The sequence below is a fragment of the Alosa pseudoharengus genome, unplaced genomic scaffold (genome assembly GCF_046254945.1).
Source record: "Alosa pseudoharengus isolate Yale_2024_CS ecotype anadromous, Long Island Sound unplaced genomic scaffold, YU_APseudo_1.1 YU_APseudo_1.1_scf_14, whole genome shotgun sequence".
Taxonomy (NCBI): domain Eukaryota; kingdom Metazoa; phylum Chordata; class Actinopteri; order Clupeiformes; family Clupeidae; genus Alosa; species Alosa pseudoharengus.
Genome location: NW_027468609.1, coordinates 33,587,388 through 33,601,319, shown reverse-complemented (window position 1 = coordinate 33,601,319; position 13,932 = coordinate 33,587,388). Strand labels below are relative to the sequence as shown.

At 39.6% G+C, this 13,932-nt stretch overlaps 1 long non-coding RNA gene across 1 annotated transcript; it reads right to left on the bottom strand.

Moving 5' to 3' along the window:
- Positions 1-2,989: 2,989 nt before the first annotated feature.
- Positions 2,990-7,480, bottom strand: LOC143122566 (uncharacterized). Its single transcript, XR_012986727.1, has 5 exons — positions 7,393-7,480; positions 7,164-7,263; positions 6,768-6,836; positions 6,535-6,648; positions 2,990-3,106 (listed from the first exon to the last, which is right to left on the bottom strand). It is a non-coding gene; the product is annotated as an uncharacterized LOC143122566 (long non-coding RNA).
- Between the last annotated feature and the right edge of the window lie 6,452 nt (positions 7,481-13,932).

The window sequence follows — 13,932 nt, the reverse complement described above, 5'->3', positions numbered from 1 at the left end:
GGCATCCAATGCACATGTGCTAAGAACAGTACAGTCACACTGTTAGCACACAGCAGTGCATTACAACAAAGAGTCCTATTTCATGAGAAACTGAGGATAATTATCTCATGCCAATTTCCAGCTTAGTAAAGTACTGAGAGTTGAATGGTATTAGCATAAGCTTCTTTCCCCTTCATTTAGACACCTTCCCCATCATGCAGCGAGTTTGGTCCGATCCACAGTCTTTGACTAGTGGCTTCACAAGAGACTGTGGCCAGCCTTTTGATGTCTCTCACAAGTGAAAGGGAAGGGTTTTGAAACGGGTAAACAACTGAAAAGTAAGTCCACAAAGTCTTTGAATTAGATTCTGTCCTTTGTCAGGTGAAAATATTTAGACAATGAAAAAAGAAAGCTCAATTATTTTTTTCTGAACATTTCTTTTAGCTTTTTGCTAGAGCTGACATTCCTGATAATGATTTCATTATATGGCTTACTGGCCAATATCAGCACTCATTTGTAATTCATATTAGTTGAATGCTTGCACTGGAAGGGAAATAAAAGTAGCTCTAAGAATGTTCCCTTTCTCCATACAGACTTATGAAAATGCTCATTAACAGTGCTGCAAAGCCACATTTGAATATGATGGCTCATATGTCACTGTGAGTCTATTTCAACCAAAACAAAAACATGCAACATATTTCAAATGGCTTGTTTCAAACCAAGAGAGAGTTTGGGAAATGGCCCTGTGCAAAAAAGGCAATGCAATAAACATCACACATCTCTATGATCAAAAGGTAACTTTTCATTTGTGGAATGAGTGGATTCATCTGTGTGTAGCATGCTGTGGAGAAAACTTAAAAGGAACACGTTGTCCTTCAGTTCATTGGCAGAAAACATCAATAAATAGTATAAAATACTGAATAAAATATATCATTGCCTATCTATTGCTCCATTTAATAAAAAAAAAACCTGAGTAAAAATTGCCTAACAGAAGTAAAAAAATAAAAGAACTATGACATTGTGCTAACAATATTAACACAGACTGCAATTTGTTTGATAGAATATGAATGTCTTCAGTTTTCTCCACCACTATAGTGATATTAAACAAAACATTTCTAGCTGAAAAGGGTTTTAATGTAAATTTAAATAGCATTAAAAATGTAATGTTTTGGTGGAGCACATTTGAAAGTCTTCCTCGAAGGAGGTGAGAAAAAAAACTTGCTGTCAGATTCTGGTACTGTGCTTTTCTTTTTTTTTGTACGCCATCTCACAGGGGATAGCAGTCAAAATCGGCACCTCTTTCAAGCTTGTGTCTGGCAGTCCATGAGAGTGCAACATGCCGCCTCATCCACAAAGCAATGCGCAACACAGGTGCCCGTCAATTTCAGTCAATTCAAGAGACCATCTCAACAAGGCAAATTTGTCTGGAACTCTCTCAGTGCGCAACAGTCAAGCGTACTTCTCACAGAATTCTTATGCACCTAATGGATGGCAAAGAGGTGTGCTGGGTCATGCAAATGGATTTCAGATGCTATCAGCAGCCACCAAAGAGAACACTTATGATAATCAGACACCTGGAAAGTAGTGCCTTGAGGTGGTGTGTGGCTTTCCAAAAGTACGGGGCCCTTTAGCAGTTTGATAGATGAGTTGAAATAACATCTAAGGGAGTGAGTGAATTGGTTGAAGAGCTCTCATGAAAAGATCATTACAATATTTGCACTGCATGGAGGGGAAATATAAAAAATATAGACTGCTTAGGATGTGAAATTGCTGTTATTAATGAGGAAAATGTATAAGCACATTCACTCTGATTCATAAAATATTCCACATAGAAATTCAGTTCCACATCAACATACATTGAGACAAATTACACATTCTTTGCATACTCAACCTGCATTATGCATGCATGCAAATTACATAATGGCAAATATCAGAATGGTGATAGGATTACAATATATTTTTCTATGCATTCATACTCCCATGTGCAAGCATAAATGTTCTCCATCTGCAGTCCAATCACAAACACCCTTTAAACTCTGACATTTGCCCCCTGTCTCCTCTAACGTTGAAAGAAGGGGTTTAAACTAAATAAATGAAGTGACTGTTCATGAACAAGGGCATCCTCAGAAGTAATGAGGGATCACCCATGGAATGAAAGTTAAGGTCAGACGCAGCTTGTCCGCTGCTCTTTCCTCCGACTGCCTGAGCTGTTTCACAGCTGAACTCTCCCTGTCATTGATTTTCCCGCAGTCTGAGCTTTTAACCACCTACAGACAGAAAAAAAGGCCTGTATTTGTATTAATGAGCATGCCCCTGGAAGGTATTCACATTCAAATGGGCTTGAGCAGGCTCCGGTGAAGTGGCGACAGCAGAATACTGAGTCATTTTGTAAGCATCGGGATCTCAGAAATGCTGGGAAATGTGTCATCATCAAACCTGACACCCAAGGTGCAAGCAGGGACTACATTTACAGGGTCATCCAAATTTACTGTAAAAAGGTCTGTCTGTGTGTCACAAAATGTATCTTCCCTGCTGGCATTTCAACATTGATTCAACGGTGAATAAACGTTATATACCAAGGGTGAATCAACGTTGAATTATGAGTTGGATTTGCAAATCGAATCAACGTTGATATCGCAACATTGTTTCAACATCCGCCGTTTCAACATAGGTGAACACATGTTGAAAGCCTTAACAGTGAATCACGGTTGAATATGATATATTGCAACATTGAAACAACGCAGTAAAATCCAACATGGTTAAAGCCTCAACTACAAATTACCGTTGAATAAACGTTGATATTGCAACATTGCTTCAACATTTTACCTTTATTAGCTTATGCAACTTGCAGTAGGCCTATCACACACAGAAATGATAAACACCTCCATCAAGAACCAGTCAACTTATATATTTTTTTACATTATTTTATTTTGTTTTATGTTTTACAACATAAATGATTTATCCAAACTCAGGTGTATGTGGTGCATGTATACCGCATGTATACCATTCAGCAACAGCAGGGAGTGTCTTCCGAAAGCCACCACCACCCACCCTCTCCAGTGCATAATTCAAATATCTTCCCATGGTGTCCATTATTCGGGTCAGGGTGGTTCGCTGAAGACAGCATCTAAAGAGGAAACAACAAACCATTATTGTCAAAAACTGGTGAAAAAGCCTGTGGACATTCTCTGGGATTTGAATCAGGGATATTCAGATGACTGAACTTCCAAATAACGTCCATCAGTCACACTGTGTGAAGTAAGCGGCGCCAGAGAATGTCTAATAAGGGCTCTGGCGGCGCCCTAATTAGCAAGTTCATAGCTAGCTAATGTTACGCGGTTTCTAAACTAAAACATTTTTTGTCACATACAGCAAACATCACCTCATCATCCGCTAGTTGCCTGTGCCCTCAATACCATGTAAAAAAAACGTGGTCTCTGTGGACAGCCCAGGCTCCAAAAACCATGAAACATAACAAACTGTTCTAGCCAGGGGAGGGAGGGGCGAGCTAGCTCTCGGTTTTGTTTGAACATCAACAGAAGTGATGTTACCCAACATCTCTTGGAGCACCTGTAATGCAAACTACTCAGCTTGTGTGACAAATAAAAGCAAACCTACACTAGCAGCCTCGAAGTCTGGTGCAATAGTTAGAAGTAAAGCAGATGTGTATACACAACCATTATAAAGTTTGGGGTACACTTAGAAATGTCCGGTGCATTTCTTTTGATAAAGAGGACCTTTTTTAAAGGCCGTGTTGCAGGGTTCATTTTCCAACGAATTTGCACAATTTGCTTATTGGTAATAAACATTTAAACTGTTATCCATTGTATTTGATGTTGTTGGGTATCACAAAACGGAATATAATACGAAAAAGCAGGTACAATTTCACAGCGGTTTGAAGTGATTCTCCTTTCCCCCACAATGCATTGCATTACGTCACCTTGGGGAGGCTACAGACCAAAGCCCACCTTGAGAGTAAGGAGAGAGGAGTAAAGAGACGAGTAAGGGAGTGTTCAGCAGTAAATAGCGCAGATTATAGATAAATAGATATAGATAGCCTAGATAGATATATAGACAGGTAGATAGATAGCTAGATAGATCATGTCATCTGCTGGTCGCGGGGTGAGCTCGACCAGCGGCCAAAACGCACTCGCTTCCCCAGTAACAGCAGCTCTCCACCGCAGTTTCCATCGGGATGGCACAGCCCACACAAGCACCTGCCAAACTGCGACTTGCCCTTATTATCTCCCTCTTTGGTAAGCCATACCCTGACGATGTCAATGACAATCAATCACGAGGAGTAGTTATCGAAAATATTCATGCTGAAGACGCGACCAGCCTAATCGGCGGCGGTTTGCAACAACAGGGGTGGCTCACAGGTGGGACTGGAAAGTTAGCCCATAGCACTAGCTAGCTATCATGATGCTTTATATTCTGATCTTCTGACAAAGTTTACCCAGTAGCCTACTTATCTGAACTAACGACATGATCACCATCACTAGATATAAAGAAAATGTTGACTTCCACTCAGTGCTGTTCACTGACAGTAACAAAAAAAGGGTCATAACAATATATAAGCATAATGCATTGAACTGAACAGGCGCATTATGTAACCTCATAACGAGACCTCTCAAATTCAGAAAATTGCTTAATTAACCCTTAGAACCCTAAGCTGTTTTTAGGGCATTTTCACTACCTTTATTCATAAGGATTTATTCTGGTCATTGTAAGTGCCACACACATATATTGTATATTGTTTTTTTCAGGAGAGTTTAGGCTATTCAGATCTGCCATCATTTCATGTATTAATACTAGCATTGATTTTATTTTGATTTTTAAAGAATTAAAATATAAAAAGTGTATTATAAAAATTCTTATATTTCGACATGTATCTCACCACAGCAAGCTCACAGCTCTACATGCATTTCATGTGTGTGTAGGGCAGACTGTCCTGAATCGGGCAATATAATTGCCATGTTGGAGGGATCCTCTGGGGCTGAGCAATTTACAGAAATATTTGCTGTGTGATTTACGGAAATAAATGCCATTTTTTATTTAGTGATGAAAAATGACCTTTCTGCGCTCCATATCTGTGACACGAACTGATCTGACCTGACTTGACCCGAGGTTGCGTGTTAGCCTGCGTGCCTGTGTGTATGCAGTCATAATAATTCTCAACTCTTTACTGCATTGCCATGAACAAAGTAAAGGCAAAAAAGGTGTTTATTTGTTGAACAAATTGGGATACAATGTGAGCCTTGAATTGGATGCCATGCAGGAATTTGCTAGGATCTCAAAACCGGAATATGAACATGCTTTGCCATAGAGAAACACATGATAGCATTGGATTATAAACATGCTTTGCCACAAGAACAGACAAAAACGTGGGGTAAGTCCAGCTATATGAAGTTATTATTTTGCTGTCACTTCGTCTGTTTTATAACCCAGAAGGATGTACTTGGTATCAAATGATAGCTCGGAGTCTCCTCTTTCATCTGACATGCGTGGCATATCTATGCGATCACGGGTCCGCGAGTAATTCAAACGAGAGTAATGAGTGTGCAGCGTTGGTTTGTGTACATGACGTTATTATTTTGCAGTCACTTCGTCTGATTTTATAAGCCAGAAGGATCGATAAACATGGTACCAATGGATAGCCCTGTGCCCCCTCTTTCATCTGATATGCTTGCCATATCGATTCGATCACGGGTTCGCGAGTAATTCAAACTAGAGTAATGTGTGTGCAGGTGAATGCAGAGAAGTATAGACTGTAAATATGATGCAATTTGATTTAATTTCATGATTTTTTTAAATTTTCATACTTGATCGTACAGACAAGTGTGTAGTCTCGTTGGAAAGCCCCACTTCTGCTCTGTCGCGCAATAAAGGTTTCATCTCGCTGCGATGAACCGTTCTGGAGCAATGTAACAGAGAAGAAAGGGTGTGTTTTTTGACGCACTTTGCGTCAATCGGGTTCTAAGGGTTAAACTAGAAGACATTGTTATCTTTGTTAGACCATAGGGTAGTTGTCATTTAAATGCTGTAACAAAATTTGAAGTGTAAATATACAAACTTTATGTTGAACGTGTAACCGCGACCGTTTCCCATAGGAATGAATGTAAAACATACCCTCCAAAACGAGACCTCCCCAAATTCAGAAAAAAAAATACTTAATTGATATCAGGCAACGTTATTACCATTGGTCGATCATAGGGTAGCTGTGATATAAATGCTGTGATGAAATTTGAAGTGTAAATATACAAACTTTATGTTGAAAGTGTAACCGCGATGTCCATTGGAATGCATTGAAATGACTGAAGCGCAGATCATGTAGCCCCCAACGTGACGTCATCACCAAATTGCGTAAAAAAACCCCGCTAATGCTAAAAACAACAAAAACTGGCATTTAACACCATTTGGAGACATTTTTAAAAATGATATACATATATCGAGTGCTTTATGTACCCATTAATCAACAGTGGTGGTTAACCTGCAACACGGGCTTTAAAGTGACCCAACACATCTAAGCAGCAGTATGTCTGTGTGACATCATACCTAATTGCAACATTGCCTGCAGCAGCTCTTGCCTTCTTGCTTACACCACCTTTCCTCCCCCATCTGACTTGCAATAGCAGCTTCTGGCTCCAGGCTGGGACTGCTGGATAGCACCTAACAAATAAAACAGCAATTGCCATACATTTTGTTATTGTTGATAAAGGTCAAAATCATAGCATCAAAAAAATAAGTAAGGTAAGTCAATCAGGTGTACCAACAAAAATTATAATTACCTTCTGAAGGCACCCTTGCCACCATCGCCGTCTATGTTAAGTCTTGATATCAGTTTACTTGTGAGGGCTCTGCCAGTAAAATATGAGTAAAAGATAAGATTAAACAAAATTATGCATCCTGTACAAAAAATTGAATTGCTGTACAATTACAGAAATATTGATTATGATCAGTTTGGCAGATATTCACAACACTACTAACATTACCACCAACACAATGGTAAAGTGGCTAAATTGCAAAATTCAAGACTATTTTAAGTAGCTGCAATAATCCTGATTAGTTTCTGTATTAATGCATTACATAGCACATATGTCAAGCAAATTAGAGCATGCACAATAACATAACCCATAGCCCTATCCATGGAACAAAAAAAATGCATTCAAAACACAAACACTTACACCACGTTGAAGGCAGCAGCCATGGCTATCAGACATCATCAAGTAGCAGGTAGTGCCATCCAGACGGACTGACATTGCCCTGGATAGTTGATGGAGCCCACTACACAGTCATAACAACAGACAGACACATGAAAAGAGGGGATAAACTAAACACAGTTACAGACACAAATACATGCTTACCCATTATAATGCTATATGCAATTCTACGTGTGTTTGTGTGTGTGTCTACCTGGTGAGTGAACTCTCTTGCGGGCTTGGAATTTCTTCAGTATGGAAGTGGCACACATTTGGAATATTCCAGAATGCACTCAGAGTTCTCAGGGCAGCAGTCCTCAGAACACACCGACTGCAAACAGAGGGAACACATGGAGACTAAGATCAATAAGTTCCAAAACACACAGAACATGAAAAGACCATCACTGAAGCACTACTTCACTCACATGCATCTTAAATAAACACATGCCTCAGTGCAAGTCAGGTACATCAAACAAGGGCCAAATAAGGGCTAAGAAATGAAAAACATGTAGCCTAACACTACCCTTCACAAACTAAAGATCCCTTTACTTGTTGGCATGCCCACCCATCATACTTGCCCCCATTCACATCTATTATATGACAGGTCTGTTAATGAACATGGCTATACTAAACTGCAGTTCCTTAGTTCCTTAAATCAGCGGGTATAGATATAACTTATATATGACTTTATTAATTTGTTTTACAGGTCATCTTTCCAGTTAACACGTTATAGCAACACTACATGTATATTATGTATGTTGAAGTTCGCAAGGTAACCGTTATTACTGCTGCTTAACTTTAACAACCTTCATGTGTCTGTAACATTAGCCTGCATGGTAACAGCCACTTTAATGGTAGCTAAGTTAGCTTTATAACTTACTTGCGCCTGATATTTCATTCAAACTAAAACTCTACATTCATAGCGACATCACAGACAGATACAGTAGAACTAGATATGGTATATGATATAAACTACCATTCCAGATATTCCACACAATAATGAAGTTATTAGCTGGGAAAGTTAGCTCGCTAGCTAATTGCTAGCTATTTCCTAACATGACTAACAGCTTTGGTTAACATTCCATTATGAAAACAATATATTTCGAATAAATTCCCGTTTTCAATTGGCATACAAAAGTACTGTAATTCTTACCTTGGATATGATAACGGCAGAGTGCGGTGAGTCAGATGCATGACAGAACAGTGACGGTTAAAGTCACTGGTGGGCTGGAGTTCAAAATAGTCAGTCAGGGGTGGGGGATGGGAGTTGCTGTGTGTGCGCATGCGCTTATCAAGCGGCGATAAGCATCCGTTAAAAACAATCGTTGCATTTTAGACTGTTACATTGAAATGGCTACCAAACTAATTAGAAGTGTCAAAACAATAATAACATTAGCCTAGTCTAGTGGGATGTTATTACTAGCCTACTATTATGATTATTAACATGATTGTTCCCATGAACATTTTCTTTCCTTTTCCTTTTCTTGATATCAAATCATTTGGTTTAATATCCATGCTGATTTCGTTGATTTCTTATTTTACAACCATTTGTCAACATTTTACAACTATTTAGCATTAAAACAGTGTTTCAACTTTTTATTTCACCTATAATTCAACATTGATTTTCTTGACCTTTTTACAACCATTTAACATTGAACGTTGTTTCAATGTTTGTCTACATACCCTTTTACAACCATTTAGCATTAAACATTGTTTCAACATTGTTTCAACATTGATGCAACAACTGACGTTATTTCACCTATATTTCAACGTTGAAGGTCGGTCGTGTGCCGGCTGGGTTAAGAAAAATAAATAATGTTGTTACTAAACGGTCCGTGTACCTTCTGTTCATTTGAATTTCAAGGTTGAAACAGTGATCAAAAAACGGATTTGAAGACCTTTACCTAAAACAGTACTTCCCAGAGAAAAATAAAAGACAAATATTGAAGCATTTTGTGGAAAAAATAATCAAATATACAATGAGGGTTTGAATTTCAATATTGTAATTTCAATTAGTCATTATTCAAGTTAAAAATGAAAACCCAGGCACATGAGGCTACCACACACTCAACAAGCTACTGCATGCTGACAGCATTTTTTTGCCACTGCCCGAATGGATAATTGCTAGCCTATATGTTCATCAAAGGGAGCAAGATGGTGATGTTGAAGGACAGTGATCTGCACATAGAAAAAAAATCGCCAGAACATTCCAAGCTTCTCCTTTTGATCGATATGTGGCCTATGTCCCAGGTGTGCTAGGGAGTGGGATTAAGGTTGCGTGCACCCTTCGAAGAGGGGATATGTCACTGAAAAGACAATCGACATCATGCATTTATTTGCCTATGTTTTGTAGGTATAAGCTTAGCTTAACAGTTTAAACTGCAAAAAAACAAAACAATTGTAACGTCGGTGCGTTTGACTCGTTGTATCAGACTCCCATAATGCCATATGTGCATGTTTGTGATATATCGGTTTTAGTAGGCCTAGTTGTATTTGCATGTACCTTGTGGTGTGTTAGCATGTGTAGTCTTCCCTTGGTTGTACCTCATGTGTTTATTCATGTGTGTTGTGTGTGACTACCTGTTCTTGTATTGTGCATGTGTTAGTGACTAGCCTTGTGTGTTCTATAATGATGTTGACTTTTGACCTGTCTGTGTTCCCCGCTCCTGACCCAATAAATGTACTGATTTGAACCTTGTTGCCTCAGTTGTTACAATATGAATATAAATTATAACCAAATAGCCTACGTCCTTGGTCAGCTGGCTATATGCTTCCTTAGGCCTTATCACGTGCACCCCCCCCCCCAATGCAAGGACAGCTCATTCTCGATTCTCGATTCTTTCTCCATTACTATTCTCCTTTACCAACATAATACAGGCAACGATAGGCTAGTCGCGCATACAGAACAACAGAGGAGCCCAAATGCATATTTTCGTGCCTCATGCTAGGCCAGTGAATTGTTGTCAGATTTTTTCCAGCTCTGCGTTCTACGGCTTCCACTCCCCTTGCTCAGTTGATACAACGTAGCTAACATTTCTGCGTAAGTTAGCTTGTTTACAAACTCTAATTAAAACGTCATAGGTTTCAATGTAGGACAGCCTAGCGGGGATAGGCCAAATGAAAAATTGAGGAAAGTGCCGATTTCACATTATTGTTATGCTGATTTTGGATTTCGGTCGTGGGGATACAAAGTTTAATATCCAAAACAAAAACACAAGTGAATTTCCTGTTTTGTTTTTAAAAAATACAGATATAAGGTCGTTTTTCGATTTTCAATTTTCGTTTCGAATTTGAAAATCAAATGAACAGAAGGTACACGGACCCTAAACATTTCATTTTATACTTATTTTGCTGTTGAATGACAAAGCTTATTTTGATGACTTAATCTTTACCTATGCAGACATAGGTCCCTACATCATGCCTAAAAACAACATTACTTGTTAGTAACATTTCCAAATCCTAAGCTAGGCTAAGTGGATATCATTATCCTAATAACTAGATGTACCGCAGAGCGGTACAAAATATAACCGCCGCCCAGTCCAGCACATTATTTTCACAAAAATAAGTCACGCTTGTCAAATTGTGTTCATTTCCTACTTTGTTCCTGCTTAGCTTCAGTAATTCAGCAAAGTATCCTTCAGTTTCTGCTGTATCTGCTGGTCTGGCTGCTGGCTAAAAACAAAAGGTGAAAGACATATATGATTCTAACTGTCTCACTGAATTGCATTATGCACACTCAATTCCCACTGGTATCTGCTAGACAAGAAGTACCAAAACATGATTAGTTCATAGATTTCACATGTAAAATACATTTTATACAACCCCACAATTCTTGAATTGTGTGCATGTGTGCGTGTACGTGTTTATGTGTGTGTGTGTGTGTGACTGTGTGTGGGGCATGGGCGTAGATTTAGGGTGGGACACTCATGACTAGTCCTAACCAATATTTTAAGATGACAAAATTGTCCCCACCAATATTTTAGCGAACTCATTTGTGCTGCTGATCATTCCGACAGCCAGCACGACAGTACAAGAAACGTCGTCATTTGATTGGCTGAAAACCCGAGGGGGAGGGGGAAGGGTTATCTGACACGCATGCTGCAAACACTTTGCTTTATTCTTGCACTGGTAGTCAAGCGAGCGGGTGTGTCAACGACAACGGTAAGTTACCAGGGCTGTCTGTCAATACATAGGCCTACCCCATAAAAGGCCAGAGTGGAACATTTTGATATTCCCTTTTCCCTTCAGCATACATACAAACCCCTTTTTGTGGTTTGTAGATCAGCTATGCCACCCAAGAAGAAGAAAGGGGACATACGAAGCTTTTTCATAAAGCAGAGTGTAAGTAGGCTAAGCAAAATAACCAGCCACACAAGCTAGCAGTGGTAGTGACCAGGCTTTCAAATAATGCAGATTCTATCATAGACTGTATATATAGAACTGGACAGTGTGGCTGCATTCTGCAGTGTTCTATGGAATTGAAGCCGCCGAGGCGACGCCATCTTGGAAAATTTGGAGCCAATTTGAAGTGCGGCTGCGCAGCAAAAGTTGAAGCATGCGCAGTGAAGAGGAGTCGCGGTCAGGCACGCCCACTCAGTTGCCACTCAGCGAGTTAAACACGCCCCTTGTCAAGTGAAACCCGCCCCCTTCTCCTTTCCACAACGCAGGTCGACTCGGCGCCGAAGGCTAGCTGGCTGGATGAATTTTGCGGCTGTGAGTTAGCTAAACAGTACAAACAACAATCGGTTTGTTCTTGTCTGGTAAGTCTTGCGTATCAACTGAAAAGTTTTTTTTTTGTCTATTGGTGTTCTTAAATACGTCTAAGAGAGCTTATTATGTTGATTATAGACTGTGACAATTTAGTATGGTGAATACTAATGAGCTAACAACAGAAATACGGACAGCGAATTACATGCTAACGTTAGCAGCTACATTAACGTTACCGTTAACGGGAGGCTAAGTTAGTCATTGAAGTGAAGATTAGCACACAGCTCCCGTAACAGTCGATGCATGATATACTAGGTTTTATTAGTTGTTGCTGTTTTCAAATATCTCAATCTTAATGTATGCCATCCCATCTCAACATGGAGTAACCATTGACTGTACATGGGGATTAATAACACTAGACAGTCAGTACAGTATATGATGTGATAAAGCAACGCAAGTTAACGTTAACGTAATGTGAAGCATGGACCTCATCAACCCGTCATGTTAATGTAACTACTAGCCAGTTTTCTATATATACAGTCTATGGATTCTATTATGTGGAAAAATAGTATTAACTGGTGATAGCATATGTTACCCAGGATATTGTTAAAGATAAACCTAGCTTCTGTAATCTTTCAACCAAGGTCAGGAGTATTGATTAGGGGTGTGCAGCACGGTCGCATAGAAGTCGCGCTATCACAATAGATGCTATTACCAAGTCACTGAATGTTAATTAGCCTACCTTAAGTTAGAATCTTGGAAGTCACAATAAACATTGGATCTGGACATTTTTCGTTTCTATTCTGTTTATGTTATGTATTTCTGAGTGTAGCCTACACAATGCAGACAAATAAAAGGGAGACCCAAATTCGTTTGAAGGACTGTCATTGCGTTGTTATGACACATGCTGTAAAAACGTGTTGGCAATGTGAATAAGTTAACACTGTTGGTTATTCAAATATAATGAATCATTATTTGATGAATAATATCCAAATAACACTATCATATACAATATAGGAGTGTAGTAGGAGCAGGGGTGCAGGAGGCACATGGGGGATGTGTCCCACGCAGTGCTGAAGAGACAGCCGTCGTCCCCCTCACTTTTGATAAGGAAAAGAAGCCTTATATACGCTAAATAAATAATAACCTATAGGGTTTGCGCTAACTATGTAAAACTCCCCATTAACAGCATCACATCACTAACCACAGCCATCTACAGTACTGTAAGACTGCACAATCTCATATTCACTCTGTTGGATATCTGAAGCCAGTTTGTCTACTAACAACCATCATTAGAGATGCTTTTCGTTTGGAGCGCCATACTGGTAGGCCATCAAAAGCATAACATTTTCGGTTTGGTTTGGGATCTAATTTACTTTTGGACTGTTTGATTATATTGCTAAATGTTGGGACTGATGGGCACTGAACTCTGGGAGATATTTGATGGTTCACTGTTATGTTTCATGCAGAGGCAAATATGGGAACCTGCCTTTATTTGTCCGGCCAGGGCTCGAATTACGTGGGAGCCAGAGGGAGCCGAGCTCCCATAGAGTGACGACTGGCTCCCATGAAAGCAACAAAGTCAAAAACCTGAGGGGGTCTCTCATATCTGAAGGTGTCTGACATTGTAATTTAATCTTAAACAACCGCTCATTATCCATCCCTGTGCGATCTCTTACCATTAAAGACGTTAAATTAAAATATAGGCTACTACGGGACGTAGACCTACACTACGCTCTTGAACGCAGCATGACACTTCACCACCACACCACTAGACTATATGAGCAAACCGTATCGATTTGACAGCACTCGCAAATCTGAAGAAGTCACCCTGCTTTGATGTGAGTGTTTTGTCTATTTGCATAGGCGTTCATTGGGCTAGCCTACGTGGTTTGATACGTGCTGAAAAGTCCTGTTTGCTGTTGAACTTGCGCTTTACCTATTCTATGTTGATTGACAAAGCCATAGGCTACATTATGGCCCATAATGCAGCCTACAATGATTGTGTTGTCTGATGATCTAGCTATCCTCTGCCATTCAGAGCTCC